This window comes from Dasypus novemcinctus, chromosome 11, assembly GCF_030445035.2.
Source record: "Dasypus novemcinctus isolate mDasNov1 chromosome 11, mDasNov1.1.hap2, whole genome shotgun sequence".
Lineage (NCBI taxonomy): Eukaryota > Metazoa > Chordata > Mammalia > Cingulata > Dasypodidae > Dasypus > Dasypus novemcinctus.
This window is the reverse complement of record NC_080683.1, coordinates 82918959-82937765: the sequence shown is the minus strand read 5'-3', so window position 1 is coordinate 82937765 and position 18807 is coordinate 82918959. Positions and strand designations below refer to the sequence as shown.

At 46.3% G+C, this 18807-nt stretch overlaps 1 protein-coding gene and 1 long non-coding RNA gene across 3 annotated transcripts in view; one reads left to right on the top strand and one right to left on the bottom strand.

Moving 5' to 3' along the window:
- Positions 1-3839: 3839 nt before the first annotated feature.
- LOC131280419 (uncharacterized) lies at positions 3840-10100 on the bottom strand. The gene is made up of 4 exons (XR_009188005.2): positions 10042-10100; positions 5202-5311; positions 4673-4846; positions 3840-4339 (listed from the first exon to the last, which is right to left on the bottom strand). It is a non-coding gene; the product is annotated as an uncharacterized lncRNA (long non-coding RNA).
- Positions 9098-18807, top strand: part of BEND3 (BEN domain containing 3) — a 36661-nt gene continuing 26951 nt past the window's right edge. The window contains exon 1 of one of the 2 annotated variants that reach the window (XM_004478724.5): positions 9098-9470. The gene's annotated coding sequence lies outside the window, so the exon portion shown is untranslated. Of the gene's footprint in view, positions 9471-10231; positions 10407-18807 lie in introns of those variants that run through there. The other variant, XM_058307220.2, reaches the window with a different exon arrangement.

Genomic DNA, 18807 nt, shown 5'->3' with positions numbered 1-18807 from the left:
TTTCTAATATTCTTGCCCCACTCCTGACCACTCAAAACAGCATCACATAGAGGCCAGCATCTCTCTCCCACCACCAAAGAAAATGATGAAACAAGGTAATTTGAGTCTGAACTCTCTGCCCCTAAATTTATCTTCCTCCCAGAGCGCAAGTGTGGTGTTGCTTTAGTCCTTTAAACCAGTAATGGCTGCGTAATAACTTCAGTCCTTTAAACCAATGACAGCTCAGTAACAACTAGTATCACATGTTGAGTGTTAATGGATAAACCTTCAAGGTGCTATACTCCTTTCAGTGTAGTGATTTATTACATATATTTTCAAAAACCTCATTGAATTCAGAAATTGCCCATAGCAGAATAAAGAAAGCAGGTACTATGTGAATAAAAGTGAAAGTTACATCACAATATATTATTAACAAAATGCATTATATATATATATGTTACTGTGGAAAATGGAATATTTGATTAATTGGCTGAACTGCAATTTCCTTCCTAAAATATTTTCCAGGTGCTTCCTTAGATTCCAGATTGGAGAAGTTCTGAAACTGTTTCACAGATAACCTCAGTTCAAACATGTTCAGTAAGAACGTGTGGCAGGATAATGTTTTTGAGATATTAACACGTCTTTATTCTCCTTGCATATTTGCCTTCCTCGCATCATGACACTCTCAATCCAAAAACGGAGAAACAAGAGACCAAAGACAGCTTCTGTCGAAAGAAACACGGGAGCTAGTGTATTTCTTTGTAGAAGTAAAGAATGTTCTCCCGTATTTAATATGCAAACCGCCTGCTTCGCTCATTAACTCTCCTCGCCTGCACCCTGCAGGCACTGGCATCGCATCTCTCTGTTCTAGGCGGCCTTGCAAAGAGATGACCATGTCCCTAGTCAGGCATGGCAGAGCGCTGCCTGCAGGGCATGAGGAGCAGAATGATGGGTGGCTCAGCAGGACCCCGTGTGGGCAGATGCCTGGAGGGTAGAAGCCCTCAGAAGTCCCTTGGACATGACCTGAAGGGGAGGGGAGCTCCAAAATGATGGGGCTCCAAATGCAAATTATAAAAATAGTTATTTCGCACACACAGATATCTGAACTGAGACTTGCACATACCACCTAAGCTTTATCACCGGCTTGATTATTTAGCCCAAGGCCCTACTGGCACCAAGGGACACATGTGATGGGAGCGCCTAGAACCTGTGCTGGAGAATGACCACTCATTGTTCCTTTCTAAAGGGTGGGGTGAAGAGGCTGGATGGGTTGAATTGTGTCGCCCAAAAAGACATGTTCAATCCTAACCCCGGTCCTAAGAATGGGACCTTATTTGGAAATAATCGTAGATGTGATTAAATAAGATGAGGCCAAACTGAATTAGGGTGAGCCCTAATCTAATATGACTGGTGTCCTTATAAGAAGAGGGAAATTTGGACACAGACAAACACAGAGGGAAGAAGTCCACGGGAAGACGCAGGCAGAGATTGGAGTGATGCAAATACAAGGAACACCAAAGAATGTAGGAAAGCCACAAAAGCTAGGAAGAGGCAAGGAAGGAGTCTCCCTACAGGTTTGAGAAACGGTGTGGTCCCGCTGATACTTGAGTTCAAGCTTCTGGTCTCCAGAAACTGAGACAACAAATTTGTTATGTTTAAAGCCACTTCGTTTTTGTATGACTTTGTATGACTTTGTTATGGCAGCCCTTGGAAAAGACCAAGTCGGGGAACTTCACAGATAACACACTCATGTGTTTTAGAATTGGATAGTGGAGAGCAGATGTAGCTCAAGTGGTTCCCACATACAAGGTCCTGGGTTCTATCCCCGGTGCCTCCTAAAAACAAAATCAAACAACAAACAAATGGGAAAAAAAAAACCCTCAGGGGAGCTGATATAGCTCAGTGGTTGGACATCAGCTTCCCACACATGAGACCCCGGGTTCAATCTCCCATCCCAGTACCTCAAAAAAAAAAAAAAAAAAAAAAAAAAAATTGGATTTTAACTTTCTGGTGGAGTTTGAATTAAGGTGGTATTCTGTGGATGTCTTCCAAACAGCATCAAGGTTAGTCATATGAACCTTTGTGCTTTTTTGTTAATCTATGTGTGTGAGTTGGTTTTTGGTTGGTTGTTGTTTTTCCTCATATGGAATGGTAAGAAAAAGAAAGTCAAACCCCTGTCTATTACATGCCTGGTCTAGTCATTTCAACAGTTCACTCACCTCATTTATAAAAATAGCTATACTTTGCTGAAATCTAACCTTAGGGCAGCTACTACCCTAGTGCTCCACATAGCCGCCTGGTTTATAACCACCCCGTAGGCTGGTATCACCCATGCTGTGAACAAAGGAAATGGAAGCTAAAAGCTTAACCAGCCTCCTAAGGCCTCACACTTACTAAATGTTGTGGCCTAGGTTCGAATCCAGATCTGTTTGACTTCACAGATAGCAAGTGCAACAGTATTTCTCACCCCCTGCTATATGCAGTTTGATGACAGAGCTGGAGGGATGAAAATGTGAATGCCAATGGCCCAGTCACATTCTTTAAAAAAGAAAAGGGAAGGCAGATTCCTATAGCAACAAGTTTTTGGCAGGAATCCTTGCCATGGTGCTGTAGCGCAGGATGTCCTACCTTGTCAACAGAACAGTCCTCTGGGTATTTCTGGGGTGACAGGACCGAGTCCATGCTACTCTTTCCCCACCCAACGAGTATACTCTTTTAAAGAAAATATTTGGTTGTATGGGTTTGTCCCCATTTCAGAGTCCGTGAACTGAGCAGGGCTAGCACTGAGCCCCCCAGGAGGAGCTGACATCGTCCCAGTCCCACATGCAGCCAGGTGGCTGCCCACAATTCGAGCCTCAGTCCTCCGTCCAGTCTGCTGGGATGTCCACTGTGAATGACACAGCCACAGCAGGGAAGAACCACTTGGGGTACCTCGGAAGGCAGCAGGAGGAATGACATGATGGAAGACAGGAGTAGATAGCAAACTCAAGTACCAGTTAGGCTGAAGTGAGGGCTGTCTACAATAAAGGTATAACTAGAGCATTGTGGGAGCACAGAGAAGGGCACTCTTGCGTCTGGCAGGGAGGGGGAATGGCAAAAACCATGGCACAACAGAAAAGACATTTGGCTGGACCTCTTATTTCTGAGGCCCTAGTGTGCCACGGTGTTAGGTGCATCTGTGCATCCTATATCTCAGGAGGTGACAAGGGACCGTGGGAGTGTGACAAGCGAAGGCAGAGGGGCAAAAATGTTCAGCCTGAGCAGGAAGGAGCTCTTAGTCCTTTGTGTCTTAGAACAGAATGGAGTTTTCTGGAAGGAAAAGATTCTATTCTATTCTGGTCAGCACTATTGATGTTTTGAACAATTAAATTGGGAAATAACTAGGCTTAGTAGGAAAATGGCAGGAGAATTAGTACTGTGAACACAATTGAGGGCCATGTCATTTGCCAGCCATGAATACAGCACATATTAGGCCTGCAATAATTATTTGTTACATGGAAGGATGCATTACACATAATGTAATCTCTCTGGACACTATTTTTCTCTTCTTTTTAAAATGGGGTAGGTTGGCCTGGGCAGGCAATATACGTGTTCTACCTCTCTGTCTGTGATCAAGGGCAAACCAGATGACAACATGTGGAAACACTATGTAAAGAGGAAGACTGGAAAGAACTTTCTGGCTGGGTGATATTATTATTCCAGAGTTGTTGGGGTATGGAGGCTGGAGCCCTATATTAGGAGGATGTCGAGCATCTGGCCTGGGTCCTGCTATAAATTAGGCTGCCTGCCTTTGTGCTGACCACAGCGTAAGCAATACATGGAGCAGCCCTGCTCTTAACATTTTACCCTTTGCTTCTTCATCTGTAAAAATGGGTAACGGATTGGGGTGTATGATACTAAAAGCAAATCATTTATTCCTTCCCCAAGTATTTGCTTAGAATCCGCTGTGTTCCAGATACCATGCCAGGCACTTAGAGAGACAGAGCTCCAACGGTCCTGCTCTCCAGGAGCCAGGGAGACAAAAAAATAGGCAATTACAGCCCTGTGAGCAAGTCTGTAGGACAGGGAAAGAACATGCTGCTTGGAGGCGTGGAGCAGGGGCCTCTAACCCAGTCTTGGGATACACAGAGGACCCTTGAGGAAGCAACCCAAGCAGCTGAGGACTAAAGGATGAGGCTGGGATGTGTGTGTGTAGGGGGTGTGATCATTTAATTACATGAAGGCCAGACCTTGTATACTTCATGGGTTGGTGGATTCTGATAAAAAAACAACAAGAATCTTTTTGGTGGAGTGGCTGTAGCTCAGTGGTTGAGTGCCTGCTTCACATGTATGAGGTCCCTGGTTCAGTTCCCAGTACTTCCTATAAAAAACAAACAAACAACAACAATTAATTGTTTGGTTTTTGGTAGAAATAATATAAAAAGAGGAACCCAAAAAAACATTACAGCAAATGAGAGTGCCAGAGGAGTCGATGGCTCCAGTGGCTTGGGCAAACCATGATTCCTTTTGGCCTCAGTATCCTTATTAGTAGAATCTAGCAGGTGGCAGCTATTATTTCTGAGGCTTTAGTGTACCACGATGTTATGTACATAGTGCATCCTTAGAGATATTCACATTCAGCTCTTAAAGTACTTATATGGCACCTCAGAAGGGTAGAGAGGCCTGTGGATTCTGTAGCTAATTTCGAACTTACTTTTGGAGCACTGTTAACAGGAGAGTCTTCTCTTCCCTTTCAGCAACAAAAATGTAGAGCAAGGTATGCTTGGTAACATAAGTAAATCCGGGCCTACACCAGCTGCCTTTGTCCTCTCCTTGTGACTTTTAGCAACCTCAGCATGCTTTTGGTCTTTATGCAATGGTGATGACTCTGATTTTAGTCAACGCAAAAGGGAAAAGGTTACAAAAGCCATAGATACTCACTGTGGGGACAAAAAAATCAAACCTCACACAAACATATAACTTGAAAAAGTAAAGCCCCTTTCTCCTTTCTGCTATCCTATATCTCAGGGGTAACCACTAACAACCCCGCATTTTCTACATCTTTTTTCTATTCACATACAAATATATCTACATATATATTTTGCTTTTTATAAAAATGGAATTACTCTCTATAGAGATACAGAATTTTCTCCTACTCACTGATGTATCATAGACACCATAATAAATCCATAAAAAAGGGTGCCTTCCTCCTTTCCAAAGGTTACATAGTACACCACACCTACCATTGATTTAACTATTTCCAAGTTCTTTCCAGTTTAGTTTAGGTATCACAAATGATTCGGCAAAAATATCCTTGTCCTTGTATCCTTGATTATTTCTCCAGGATGGATTCCTAGAAGTAGAATTACTGGTTCTTAGGCTCATTTCTATGAAGTCGTTCCATTTTACAGAGAAGATTTTTGGAAAGTCAAATAAAACTAATTTAAACAAAAACAACAACAACAAAATCTGACAATCCATTTAGTTTAGAGAGCCTTTTGACCTACAGTGTGAAAGAATTTTTTTGGAAATCCATTAATTACTAGAGCAGTCTATGTCTCTTTTCCTCTTTTTTTCAATGGACTCTGATTGGCTTGGGGAAGCAGCCTCTACTTGCTCCTTCCTGCCTGTCCCTGCAGCTGTGTGATCAGTGTGGGGCCACTTGACTACAGGCCCTTGGGCGCCCCTCTGGGCGCAGTGGCCCTGGTGGCTGCAACGCCTCCAGCCAGCACTCAGGGCTCAGAATGAGCTACAGATCAGATTGGCATTTGTTTCCTCAAGGGCTTGAAATTGAGAGTGGGATTGCAGCAGTTTTCACTCTACCCAACATTTCTCTTTTGCAGAATCTTGTTGTGCAAGTCAGACATTTGGCTAAAATCAGATCCTAATGGCTATGTTGGGTGCTTAAAAATCTCAAACTGCTATAAATTATTTAAAAAGTCCTCCTACACATAAGGAAAACTGCCCGGCACCAATTCTCTATAGCTTTTCATTCAAAACCTCATTTTTTCACCTTGTGTCATGGTATGTCACTTATCTGCTCCCAAATCCACTAAAGATAGATTTATTCCCCTCTGCACACAAAAGGTTAAACCCAATTCTCCAGTTTCCCAACCAAATGTCAGTTTTGAAGTTATTTTGTAAGGCCAATCTTTCAGTAGGTCCTATTTAATAAAGTTAATACAAGCTCCAAGGTCCCCCCCCCTCACTTTTTCCTCTGACTTTTCTGCTGTGAGTATTCATGGAATCTGAATCTGCTAGCTACTTCTGTCTGAAGTTGAAGACTTGGCAAAATTATATATCTAGCAGGCAAGAAATAAAGTGGAAATGTCTCACAAGTGACAGTGAAATCTGTTGCGTTAAGACTTGACTACTGAAAAGTCCTACTAAATATTGTCGTGGCAACTATAAATATAGTTTAGCAATGATAAAAAACCTTTAGAGTAACAGTTAAAAGATATCTGAAACCTAATGTCTGTCTATTACTCTTAATTGTACCTATCTACATTATATATATTCCACTTCTAATTAAATGCTATGTAATTTCCCATTATTGGTTTTATATTTACTGTGTTGTGTGAGACATCACCTGGCTTTCTGGGTCAATTTTCCCCCTCCTAAATTTTACTGAGGTAAAATTTTAAAAATGGGTTCAGTAGGTCAGTTGAAGCAGCTCTAATTGGAGATATTGAAAAAATGCATTTCTAATTAAGAAATTTCAAATCAAGCAGACCTTTAATCCTCAAGTTGTCATTTTTTTTAGGTCTTTATGAACCATGAACAGTCACTCTACTGAAGTCTTAGGGTTGTATTGGGCAAGAATTGTGTTATTTTTTTAATATCTCTTTTCTCCTCATCTTATTTCATGTTTATTCATATTTTTTCATATTACTTTTATCAAGTAGAATTTTTAGAACTATTATTTTTTAAAGATTCCAAAATAAGGTACAACTGTTCCAATACATTTATTTTCACCTTTCTGCGCTATCTTCCCTTCCTGCTTATTAAAAAAAAGCAAAAAACGAAAACCCCTCATATACACAAAAGCAACATTCAAAGGTAGAATTTCCTTTCCCAGATAGCAATGACTTCCTTTTCTACCTGTTATTTATTTCATACAAACAGCTTATGCAATTTAAGATACAATACTACTCAAAATCACTGGATAATCTTCCTAAGAGCTGTGGGTTTGCAAAAGTCAGGTGTCAATTTACCAGGGCTTGCCTTGGATGCTATTTATCAATAAAATTATTGTATTTGACAAAATCTTCAGATTCAGATATATGACCTTTCAATTTTATTAGTTTCTTTCCTTAAATGCCTGAGTTGTCACTGTGAATGATTGGTTACAAACATTACCTCTAGTCCCCTCTTTGTAAAAAAATTAGCTAGGTCATTTTACATTTTTAAGCCACTACAGCAAAGTGGTTTAAATGCAAAGTGGCTAAAATGCTACTTTTAACTTTTCTTAACTTTTGTGGGAAATCCTGGATATCTGAACTAAGGAAATGCATCTTTTTTTAAAAAAAAATTCTATGATAGTTGTCATTAAACAGAAAGTGAGACTAAAACTGCTGGATCCATTAACTAAGTCAAGCGAGGTACTATCTTACGTTGTTACTTACACGTGCAAATTCCTGGCAGAAATCGAAGTGCCCCCCCTCAGTCTTCTGGGAATGTATAAATTAACCACTTTGCCCCCAAGCGGTCCTCCTCCCTTCCTCCCTCCGCCCTATTTTAAATGTAGATAGGGCGACTCAAGTCTTTTGAATTTGAAGGGCTGCTATCTCGGCCCCATTCTTTTCATCATCCTGTTTTGAATGACACTGAGCACGTATAGATTCTTTTATAAAGCAGCGGGTGGATGCAGGGCTTGGTGCTCCCGGCTGCTAGCTAATTTTGCATAGTAATTAGTACTGACTTCTCAGTCTGCAATCCAAAAGCAGTTCCAGAACGTTCCAAGTAGTTTCTCAAAGCTCTTAAGATAATTGAACCCTAGGAAGGAACTTGGAACTTGCATAATTACTAAATTTCCCATTGGAGTGGTGTGGATAAGGATACGGTAATTCCGAAGTATACATTAATTCAAACCCTCGAGAAGCCAGCATATGCCTTCTTTTTAAATCAATTCTACCTATTCACTGACCGCGCTGGGCTGGGACACATGGTCCTCTATTGCAGCCAGTCAGCTGTGAGGAGCAGATGGGATCATTTGCATTTTTTCTTTTTATACTTTTTTTCGATCAGCAAATTAAAGGATTTTTGAAAATTTACATTCTCATTGTTTGCCTGAAATATAAACGTGGTTTAACTGTTCAATTGGGCTTCCCTGGCTCCCCGCCACCACCACCGCCACCACCCTTCCCCGTCAAATCCCTGTGACTTAAGAAAATACCCGAGGTGTAGGTTCCATATTTATCAGCTTGGAACCTACGGTCCGGGAGTCAGGGGTGGACAAAACCCGCTTCTATTGAGCGGGTGAGCCGTGTGCGTCTACTTGAAGCGTTCGGCGCAGACAGCCCGTGGGTTGGCGTCTGTGGCAGCGCGCGCGCTTCTCAATCTCGCTCCGCACCCTCAAACCTCAAAACTTCGCCTTCCAAGTAGAAGGCAGATGTTTAGCTCTTAAGCTTACAGCGGAGGCGGCCACACGGCTGGGGGGAGTGGCCACAGCCAGCGCTTCCCAGCGCCAGGGTCGCTCTTTCGCGGCCGCCAGACTCCATGCCGGCTTGGCGGGGCCGGAGGGGCCACCGAGGCCACCGCGCCCCCATGTCTTTGTGCCGAGTGCGACCGGAGAACACCCGTCCGGGGGAACTAGTGCCACGGCCGAACGCCAAAAATGCGGGAGGCGCGAGGGCAAGACGCCCCGCACAGCCTCGGTCCCGCGGCGGGGGGAGGGGGGAGAAGGAAGAAAAAAGGCTTTTGGGGTCAAACTCCTCGGGGCTGAGGAACCACGTTGTGGAGGAATGCCTCGCGGGACGGGGGAGGGGGGGGCACACCCCAAGTGCCCTGACGTTGGTCCCCGGCCCTGAGCGGGTGCGCCGTGGGTGCACGGGCCGCCCACCCCGCTAGGCAGCCGGCGCGGGCCCACGTGGAGCGGCGCGGCGCCGGGTGAGCGCGCCGAGCCGCCCGGGTCCCCGGAGTGCGCGCCCGAGCTCCCCGCCGCGGCCGTTCACGCCCGAGCGCCGCCGCCGGTCCCGCGTGTGCCCCGCTGAGGGGGAGGGGCGGGCTGGGGGTGGGGGCGGAGGGGTTGTGGTTCCACTGCAGCGGGGGCTCCTGTGTCCTTGTGCGGAAATGACACACGGAGTCCCGTCACGTCACGCGAGAGCGCAGCGCACGGACACACACAAAGAGAGGGGAAAATACACGGCGCTCGCCGTCCCCAGCAACTCCCCGGGCCGCCCCGGCCAGGCCCTGCGCGCGAGGCCCCCACTCTCCGGGCCCCGCGCCCCACCCCACGTGGCGCCCAAACTCGGCGCGAGCCCGCTCTGCAAAGTACAGAACTCGTGTCCCAGGTAAGTGCAGAGCGGGGAAAACCGGCCGCGCGGCGGCGGCTCGGGGGCCGACGGACGGGAGAGCGGCTGCAGCCTCCACGCCGGGGTGGGGGCGGGCGCAGGGGAGGGGACGCGGAGGGGGGCTGCCCCGAGCGCGCTCGCTGCGAGCAGCGCCCACCCCCGCGCAGGGCCGAGCGCCGGCGGGAGTCCACGGGCTCGCCGCGCCCATTGTGCCGCGCGCCCCTTTGTGCCCGCTCGGAACGCGGCGGCTCCATGGCGTTCCGAGCAGCACGCGCGCTGCGCGGGGGCGGAGGGGGGCCGGAGTGGAACCGTCCGCGCCGCCGCCAGCCCCACTCGCGCCGCGCGCCAGTCCCGCACCCCCGCCGGGCGCCGCGATGGAGCGGCCGGAGCCGCCGAAAGGCTCTGCGGAGCCCGCGGTGGGCTCGGCGCTCGCGCTCGGGCGGACTCCGGAGCGAGAGCAGGCTCAGCGTGTCGACGGGGGTGTCAGAGCAGAAGCAGGGGGCGGGGACTGGAGGGCGAGGCCGAGCGCGGAGCGGGAGGCCGGAGGAGCCGCCGCTCGGAGGGACGCTACCTCCGGAGTCGGCAAATGGAGCGAGTCAGGGCCGCGGCGGCCAGGAGCGGAGAGGGGCGGGCCCCGCCGCCAGGGGGCGCAGCGCCGCCGCCTCGGCCGTTCCACGGCGCGGTTCGCGGTTCCCGCTGCCCGGGAGCTGGAGGCGGGCCCGGCTCCTTGGGTGTGCACCCCCGGCTGGCGCGAGGCCTTCCCGGCCTGCCGCGGAGCTGGAGCCCCGGGCGCTCGCCGCTCCTCGTGACTGCCCTCGTGATTTCCCACGCAGACTTCGTCCTCACCTTAGTGAATTGCGCTGCAACGCTTCTGCAGGCCCTGTGTACAGAGGCAAATATATGCTGCTTTTTTTTAAGCAAGGTGTTTTTACCGAGGTAAACAGTTTGATTACTCAGGTGGCCTCTCAGAATTTTGCACGCCCAGTCTATTCAGAGAAAGTCTTTGGGACCAGACTAAACACTTCAGTATCGGAAAGGTTCAATTTCACCTTCTTAAAGTAACTTGATTATTTAACTGCAAAGCCACGTGCCACAAGGCAATTCGTAGTGTGCGGAAAGCCACAACTTCAGGAAACTGAGGCAAGGGGGTGATGACCCAGGTTAGTTTGGTATGTGAAATAGAGGGATGGAGGAGATTGTTTGGTTAGCACCCTCTCCTCTCTGGGCAGTTTTTCTGTTTTTTTTCTAGCCATCCATCCCAAGTTTCCACTATTGTATCCTCATAGGACCTTGTAAGCTTTCCTCAACACTGAGATTTGGGTAAGACTTTGTTTCTTTTCCACGTTTTAATCCTCAGCAGCTAACGGCAGTGCCTAATAACTTAGTAGGTGCTCAGTAAATATTTGCTAAATGAGTGGAGCCAGAAGAGAAAAGTAGTATCACTGTGGGTCCTGCTTGTGGGTTAATGAGTATACACATGGTGCATGAAATGAAGTCCACAGACAAAACCAGAGCCTTTAAAACAGGTCACATAAAAACTTCCACCTGCAAGTCGATTTTACTAGGATGCCATCTTGTTGAAGATGTAATCGATCAGGAAGTTTTAAGCCCCCCACCTCCACTTCCCACTAAGTACCAGTAACAGCCCGAAGAAGAGAAGCCTATTAGGACCCCACAGAAGGGGCAGTCATTCCCCCGTAATCTAATAAAAGGTGTCACATTGCTACACTTTATTCACACACTCCCCCATTTCCCCCCATTTCATCACTTCTTGGTTCCTGTGCATCCCTTATGTGAGCAAAGGAAATGGAAGGGGACAGTTGGAGCAAACCCTAATAGAACTTGATGGAGGGAAAATTTAAACCTCCTGCCTGCTGCTTCTTTAAAAAGAGCTTTCTAGGAAGCCCCTGAAGCAATAAGGAAGGAAACTTTCCTTTTGTGACCTGTATTGGCACTATGATGAAAAGTTTGGGGATATGACCTTGAAATACCTCTAATCATATAGTATAGAAACACGTATGTGTTTCTAGCCAACCACAAGAGTGTTAGAAAATGGGGGGCTGGGGCACAGTGTTTTCATTGTCATTTTATTTTGATAAGTGATGAATTATGGCTGCTTCTCTTATTCATTGTACCTATTCTTGGCTAACCTAAGTCTAGCAGAATTATTTGTAGAATTAATCTTTAGGGTGATGAAACTTGTCTGTATGACTGTTGGCGATTCTTGCATGCATGTATGCATGTGTTGGCATTCATAGAACTGTACACCCCAAAAAAGTCAGTTTTAGGGTATGATCATTTTTAAAAAGTAAAATTTAAAGTCACAAACATGTACTTGCCAAAAACTTGATATTTTATGTACCTTGTGAGTACCTTGTGCATTTTAGCCCCCTCCAGATTTGACAAATGCTCGTCTCTCTTTTCTGATCCTCTAGTATCTATTCAAGGACATCATTTCAGCCCAGAGCTTTTGTGGTGTCTGGAATTAGCTGCCACACGTCACCCACATAAGCCACACAGAGTTCTCCACCTAGTGTCAGGCCTTCAGTGTGTTAAATAGAGATGACGTTCCATGCAAATTCTTGTTTTAGAACTGAGGTTTTCTCAGCAGCTCACCTGATAACATGTCATTTCTCCATTTTTCATCCAACTTGAGACTTTTAAGGTCAGCCCTCTTAGATTTTTGTTTTCTACCAACGGCCACTGCTCTGGTTTTCAGTTATCACTGGCCAGTGAAACAAACTTGTATTAGCATCTGTAGGGGCATTGATTTCTCCATTTATTCGCCTTCTCTTGTATACAACGGGCTGTTGGCTGTTGAAGTAAAGGAAGGAGGCTCCCAGGGGTGGGAGCTGTTTATACCAGACTTGTGCCCCAAACTCTCATTAGCTCATGTGGTCACAAGACAAAAAACACTTGCAAAAGTGGGAAGTACAGCAGAAACTCAGTTTACAGCTCCTTAGGAAAATTAGTCACCAACACCCAGTCGTTCACATGGCTGGGATGCCGGCATATGCCATGCCTCCTTTCCACGTTGAGCTCCAGCTTCCAGAAGCCGAGGTTAAAATTATAAGCCAGAATTGGCTCCCCTATTATAGATGTCAAAGAAGCATTCCTGCATGAGGCCAGAGGGAACTTAATAAGCATAACTCCTTAGATGAAGAAGATATTGCATTTAGCCAGACTTGGAAATCCTAGTGTCTGGAGGGTCAGATGCTGCATGGCAAACAGGCAGGGCTGTGCAGTTGTCCACTGCACATCCCAAAAGATGAGGTTGTACCCTGACTGAGTAAGGAAGGCAGTGACAATTACAGCTTCAGAAAAACTCGGAGAAAATTGCCCTCGTTTGCCAGAACTGGTATTTTTCAAACTGCATTTGCAGATGTGTCTAAAAATAAAAACAAATTACAAACATGCCCTGCAAGTCCCATGGGCAGGATGCCACTGCCAAGAGGGCTGGACTTCGAGAGTCCCGAGGCTCCGGGCTGCTCCCTGAACCCAGAGGCCATGCCTGCAAAGAGCAGATGGCATGGGAACGGTCCTCTTGGCTGTTGGGAGAGCACTTTATTTGATCTCATTTGTTACTTTTATTTGAAAGGTTTCTAAACTTTTTAAAAGTTTTAAGTCATTTTATTTAATTTTGAATTTTTCTTTTTTGTGTTCAGCATTAAAATGCACTTTAAAAGGTTTTTTTGTTTGTTTTAAATGTTAATAGTAGGTAACATTTATTGACTGTTATGTGCTAGAACCTTTTTCCTTGGTCATCTTCACCAGTACTCTGTGTGGCCAGATGTTTTCAGCTTCATTTTACAGATGAAAACCAAGGCTTGGATGGGTAAGGAACTTGCCCAGTGTTAAAAGCTAATCTGAGTCAGAGCCTGTTCTGACTCCAGAGCTTTGCAAGGAATTCCATTTTCTTCGAGACCAGCCACACTATTCCCAAGCTCGGTCACCTGAGGGCCAACCTGACTTCCGTGTACGTGTAGCCAGGAGCTCACGGGAAAGGGAGAGGGTGGTCCCATTCTCAGGACCGCCCAGCTCTCCTTGGAGGGTTCCAATGAGTCGTCACCACAGGGACTCCCCTACTCCTTTCCTTCCTGCTGGTCTCTGCAGCATCCTGCTGGCACCCTGGTTCTTTATCTGCAAAACAAGTGGGCTGTCTGAGGCTTGCCCCGGTTACTGTAGGGACCACTTGGGAGCCATTGCTACCTGCATGACCTTTTCTACAGTTTTCCGAAATTAATATGATCTATGGCACAGAGGTGCCATGAAATCAGGTTGCATCATGCCGCAATTGTGAAAGGGTGAAGTAGGTTTAGGTCTTGGTTAAACTTTTTAAACCCTCGAGTTTGTTATATGAATAATACCTTAAAAACGGTTTGAGCATATTCTTTCTGCTCCACTTTTTGGATGTGGCAGGGGCTACATAGCCGCAGTGTGAGTTGTCTCCCCTTTCAGTCATACTACTATTCTGGGACTCACGTTCTCAAGGATTCTTCCAGCAGTGAAGGATTCTTGCATCACCTGACATCTGAGGAAGGGGGAGGCAGAGGACGAACAAGTAACTGGGGGCGGGGAATTGCCCCTGAGCTGGGCTACTGAGGCAGGGTCTGCCCTGACCTGGTTCAGCTCAGCACTGGGCCCTGAGTCCGGTCAGCCTTGTCTCTGATTTAGAGGGGCAGGATCCTGAGTCAGCTGGCTGGGATTTGAACTTCGAGGTTTCAGGAAGCCCAAGTACTTCCCATTTCTGGGCCTGCTGCCTGTCCGGGGGACTCGGGGCCAGCCCGCAAGCTCTGTCAGCTCCGCCTCGTGCTGCTCTCACAAAAGGCAGGGGATGTGCCTTCCAGGTCTGTCCACTCCCACGGGAACCTCTGACTCCCTTCAAAGAACTTGATGGACAGGTACCACAGCCACTTGCAGCTACAGGTGGCAGTACCAGAAAGCACTTTCATTTGGAAACCTGTGGGGGGCAGTTAGGAAGAGACCAGCGATCCTGCAGGGGCCAAGGAATTGCCACATTGGGAACCCCCCCCCCCCCCCAGGTTTAGGTTACTTGGTTGAATAGGAGAATTCTCCCTGAGTCAGATTCTTGCAAGTCTCCTTAAATTCCCGCTCTTAACCCCACCAGCTCCTGCCTTTTCCTGTGGCCACTCCTCCACTCCCCAGACCTCCTCGCTTTCCCGCCTTCCCCTGTCCAGCAGCCAGCACCTGGGGGCTGGCTCTTCAGGCCTCTCATTGCCCAGCTGGGAGCAGTTCTGAGGTGCTGGGAGGAGGGGTCCGGGTAGCGCTCCAGGATGAGAGAACCCCAAGGAAGGACCACACTGAAAGCTGCCCCCTCCTGCAGAATGCAGACACCCAGCAAGTTGGCCCTTACCCAGCTTCTCCCCACACCATGAGTTTCCCCCGCTAGCCACAAAACCCCGGACGCTCGGCTCGGATCCCTGCTCCAGAAGACTTGGTTTTGGTTATTTTGTCTTCCTACAAAATTGGTTCCTTTTGAAAAAACTGTTCAATTATCCATCAAACCCATTGATAGAGCCTCTAATGCACCTACCAGAAAAGGACATTTTCTTAGTTTCCAAGGTTGCTCGTTTCATGTTCTCAGTCACGCATGATTGTGTAAGCGAGACTTTTCTCTGGTCTTTCCCTCTCCCCACACTGTACACCACAGAAGCAGTGATTCAGGAACAGACAGAAAGCGAAAGGTCTTCTCCCTGGTGTCACTGGTTCCCTTGTTTCTTGGAGCATCAGTATTTTACATGTTTAAAGGGGAGAAATTTGATTTTAACAAGCATTACTAGCTTGTTGCTGTTGGTGGGTATGACTTAGAATGTGAGTTGGCTGGGCAGTAAAGGGCTTCTTTACTTGATGCACTTCTTTTTTTCACACTTAAAAAATTTCCTTTCTCCTTATCAGAGAATTATGCGCTCCCTGTAGAAGTGCATGCTCACTGTGGAAAGTTGAGGAAAATATTTTTTTAAAAATCATCTGTAATTCTCCTAACTGGAGGTAATTAACATTTTGGCATGTTTCCTTTCAGCTGCCGTATGGCATTTTTTAATTACATAGTTGAGATATTCCCAGTGAACTTTGAAGTATGTTATTATTGACTGGGTAGCCCTGTAATGAACAATTGATTTTGAATCTTTACACATAATTTACTGCTTGGCTCTTTCTGTCAATAGAGGTTTTGAAGTCATATTTTGAGAAAATGTGTAGAAGTTGATTTCCTAACTTTATGCCTCGGGACTAACAATAGTGGCCAAAGGCGATCCTAATCCAGGTCACATTGGATTTGTTGTCTCTTCCATTTTCTCAGCAGCTTGTGGAAATGGAGTGGATTTTATTGGTAATTAATAATGGCCCCTTGCCCTCCAGCCTTTGCTCATTGCTGTGGCCATGTATCAGAAGTTTCAAGTGTGTGAGGCTCTGTAGGGAACAAAAAGATTTAGTCATAGACCTTACAAGCTGAGAGTGACGAGAAAGATAAAGATGTACACATGTCAGTAGTGATGAAGTTATTTGCTTCAGTTAACATTTTCTCTCACCCAAAGGGAAAAATTTAGAGTTTAAAATTATTTGCATCCAGGTCACAGAATCCCCAGCATGGGCAGGCTTCTGCACAGCTGTGACACACAGCCTGTGTTTACTAGATGTGAGCTATGATGGTTACACAATGTGACACCCTTTAACCTTGAGGTTCTGACTGCCTTCCTCTGCCTGTTACTTTCATCTTCTGCTTTTTATGCATCCTCTCTGACAAAGATACCCCGAGCTCCATCTTCATCCTCCAGGTCCTCCCATCTTTACCCTTTGCTGGTTGCCATTCCTGTAAATCAGTCCCCCTAACAGAGGATGGACGCAGCCCCCTGGCATCTTCCCCTCTACCCCCATCACCCAGCGGTGCTCATATCCGCCAAAGCTCAGGGCAGGGAGATGGGACCCCTGGGCCCTTCCTCACTGAATGATCTTGGGCATGGTCCTGATCCTTCCTGAGCCTGGGGTCCCACTCTTAGAAAATGAGGCACTGCAGTAGATGATGGCTAAGATTGCCTTTGGCTCTAAAACCATGCCTCAGTTTCCTCACTTGTAAAATGGGGGTAGTTAGAGTTTCTATCTCATAAAATGGCTAGGATTAAGAAAGTTTACCATCAGGTTCTTAGCACAGTGTCTTCTACCCCATTTAGGCTGTTTTATTGGGTCTCCATTGTGTGAACAAAGCACTGGGCAAAGTGTTGTGAGGAGATGGAAGAGAATGGCACAGCCAGGTTCTGCCTTCTAGGAGCTTGCCCGGATGCATCTTCCCTCGGCTCCTACCCTTGTGGAAGCCCTCCTCTGTCAGTGCCCACAGCCCTGCCGGGACGCTCAGTCGTTTCCTCAGACTAGAAACCCATTGACGTGCCCCTGTTGTCTACCAGCCCTTCTCTGACTAACTTCCCCTTTAGTGAACTCTCCTCAGTGAAACTACATACCTAAATACTTGTCCCAGGATCTGCTTTTGGGGGGAACTCAAAACAAGTAGCAATATAGGAATGATTGCAGTACATTAAGGAAAAAAGCAAGAAGCAGGGTTCTTAAACCTTTTAGTCTCATGACCCCTTTACACTCTTAAAGATTATTAAGGGGGGGCAATTACTGACTCCAGTGAGCTTTGGTTTGTGTGGGCTACATTTACTAAATTTTACTGTTATAAATTAAAACTAAGAAATTTTTAAAATACTTATTAACTTTTAAAAAAACAACCCATTATATGTTAACATCCATTAACTTAAAAAAATAAAAAAAGATTTATTTCCTCCCGCCGCCCTTGTTTTTTGTGCTTGCTGTCTTCTTTCTGTATCTATTTGCTATGCGTTCTTCTCTGTGTCTGCTTGTCTTCTCTTTAGGCGGCACTGGGAATCGATCCTGGGACCTTTCGGAGTGGGAAAGAGGTGCTTAATCTCTTGCACCCTCTGAGCTCCCTGATCTGCTGCATCTCTTTTTGTCGCTCTTCTGTGTCTTTTTTTGTTGCGTCATCTTGCTGCGCCAGCTCTCTGCGCAGGCCAGCACTCCTATATGGGCCAGTACTCGGAGTGGTCCAGCTTACCTTTACCAGGAGGCCCCAGGAATCGAACCTTGGACCTCCATATTGTAGACAGGTGACCAGTTGCTTGAACCACATCTTCTTTCCCATTAACTTTTTAAAAATGAAAAATAGCTGCATTTTCCAAATAAAAATCAATGGAAAAGAGTGGCATGTTCACCTTTGCACATCTCTTTAATATCTGGCTTAATAGAAGATAGCTGAATTTTTCTTTTTTCTTTTTTAGTTAGAGAAGGTGTCGGCTTACAGAAAAATGCACGTCTTCCACATCCCCCCTCCCCAATTTTTAACATCTTGCATTAGTGTGGTACATTTGTTACAACTGATGAAAGAATGTTATTATAATTGTACTATTGTCCATGGTTTGCATTAGGGGGTCACTGTTTATGTTTTTCAGAATTTTCATACCTGCTTTTGTATTTGATCTGTTTTAAAATCATAATCATGCAGCTTCTGGAAAACTCTCCTGCATGCCTAAGAGAATGAGTGAAAAGGGCCATGAAATCTTTTTTTTTTTAAAAGATTTATTTATTTATTTAATTCCCCCCCCTCCCCCAGTTGTCTGTTCTCTGTGTCTATTTGTTGCGTCTTGTTTCTTTGTCTGCTTCTGTTGTCGTCAGCGGCATGGGAAGTGTGGGTGGCGCCATTACTGGGCAGGCTGCACTTTTCTTTCGCGCTGGGTGGCTCTCCTTATGGGTGCACTCGTTGCGCATGGGGCTCCCCTACGCGGGGGACACCCCTGCGTGGCACGGCACTCCTTGCGTGCATCAGGGCTGCACATGGGCCAGCTCCATACGCGTCAAGGAGGCCCGGAGTTTGAACCGCGGACCTCCCATGTGGTAGACGGACGCCCTAACCACTGGGCCAAGTCCGTTTCCCAGGCCATGAAATCTTGGTGTTATTGTATAAATATTTTGATTTTGTGAACCCCCTGAATGGGACTCAGATCTATTGGTAAATCAGCTCTCAAAAAAGAAAAGAAAAACAAAAAGCCCTGTTTTCAGAAGCTAGTAACTTGACTCAACTAATGGTACAATTAAGAAAACTCTGTACCATCTCGGCAACCCAGGATATGCCAGCTGCAGCACCAATATTTGAGCTGTGCATTTTGAGAACCACATACATAGACTATCTCTGGCAGAATGCACAAGAAAACTAAAATGGTTGCATCCAAGAGAGTGACCAGGTCACTGGAGGACAGGGTGCTTTTTTATTAAAATAAAATTTTATTGACATTTACCATTCACACATGAA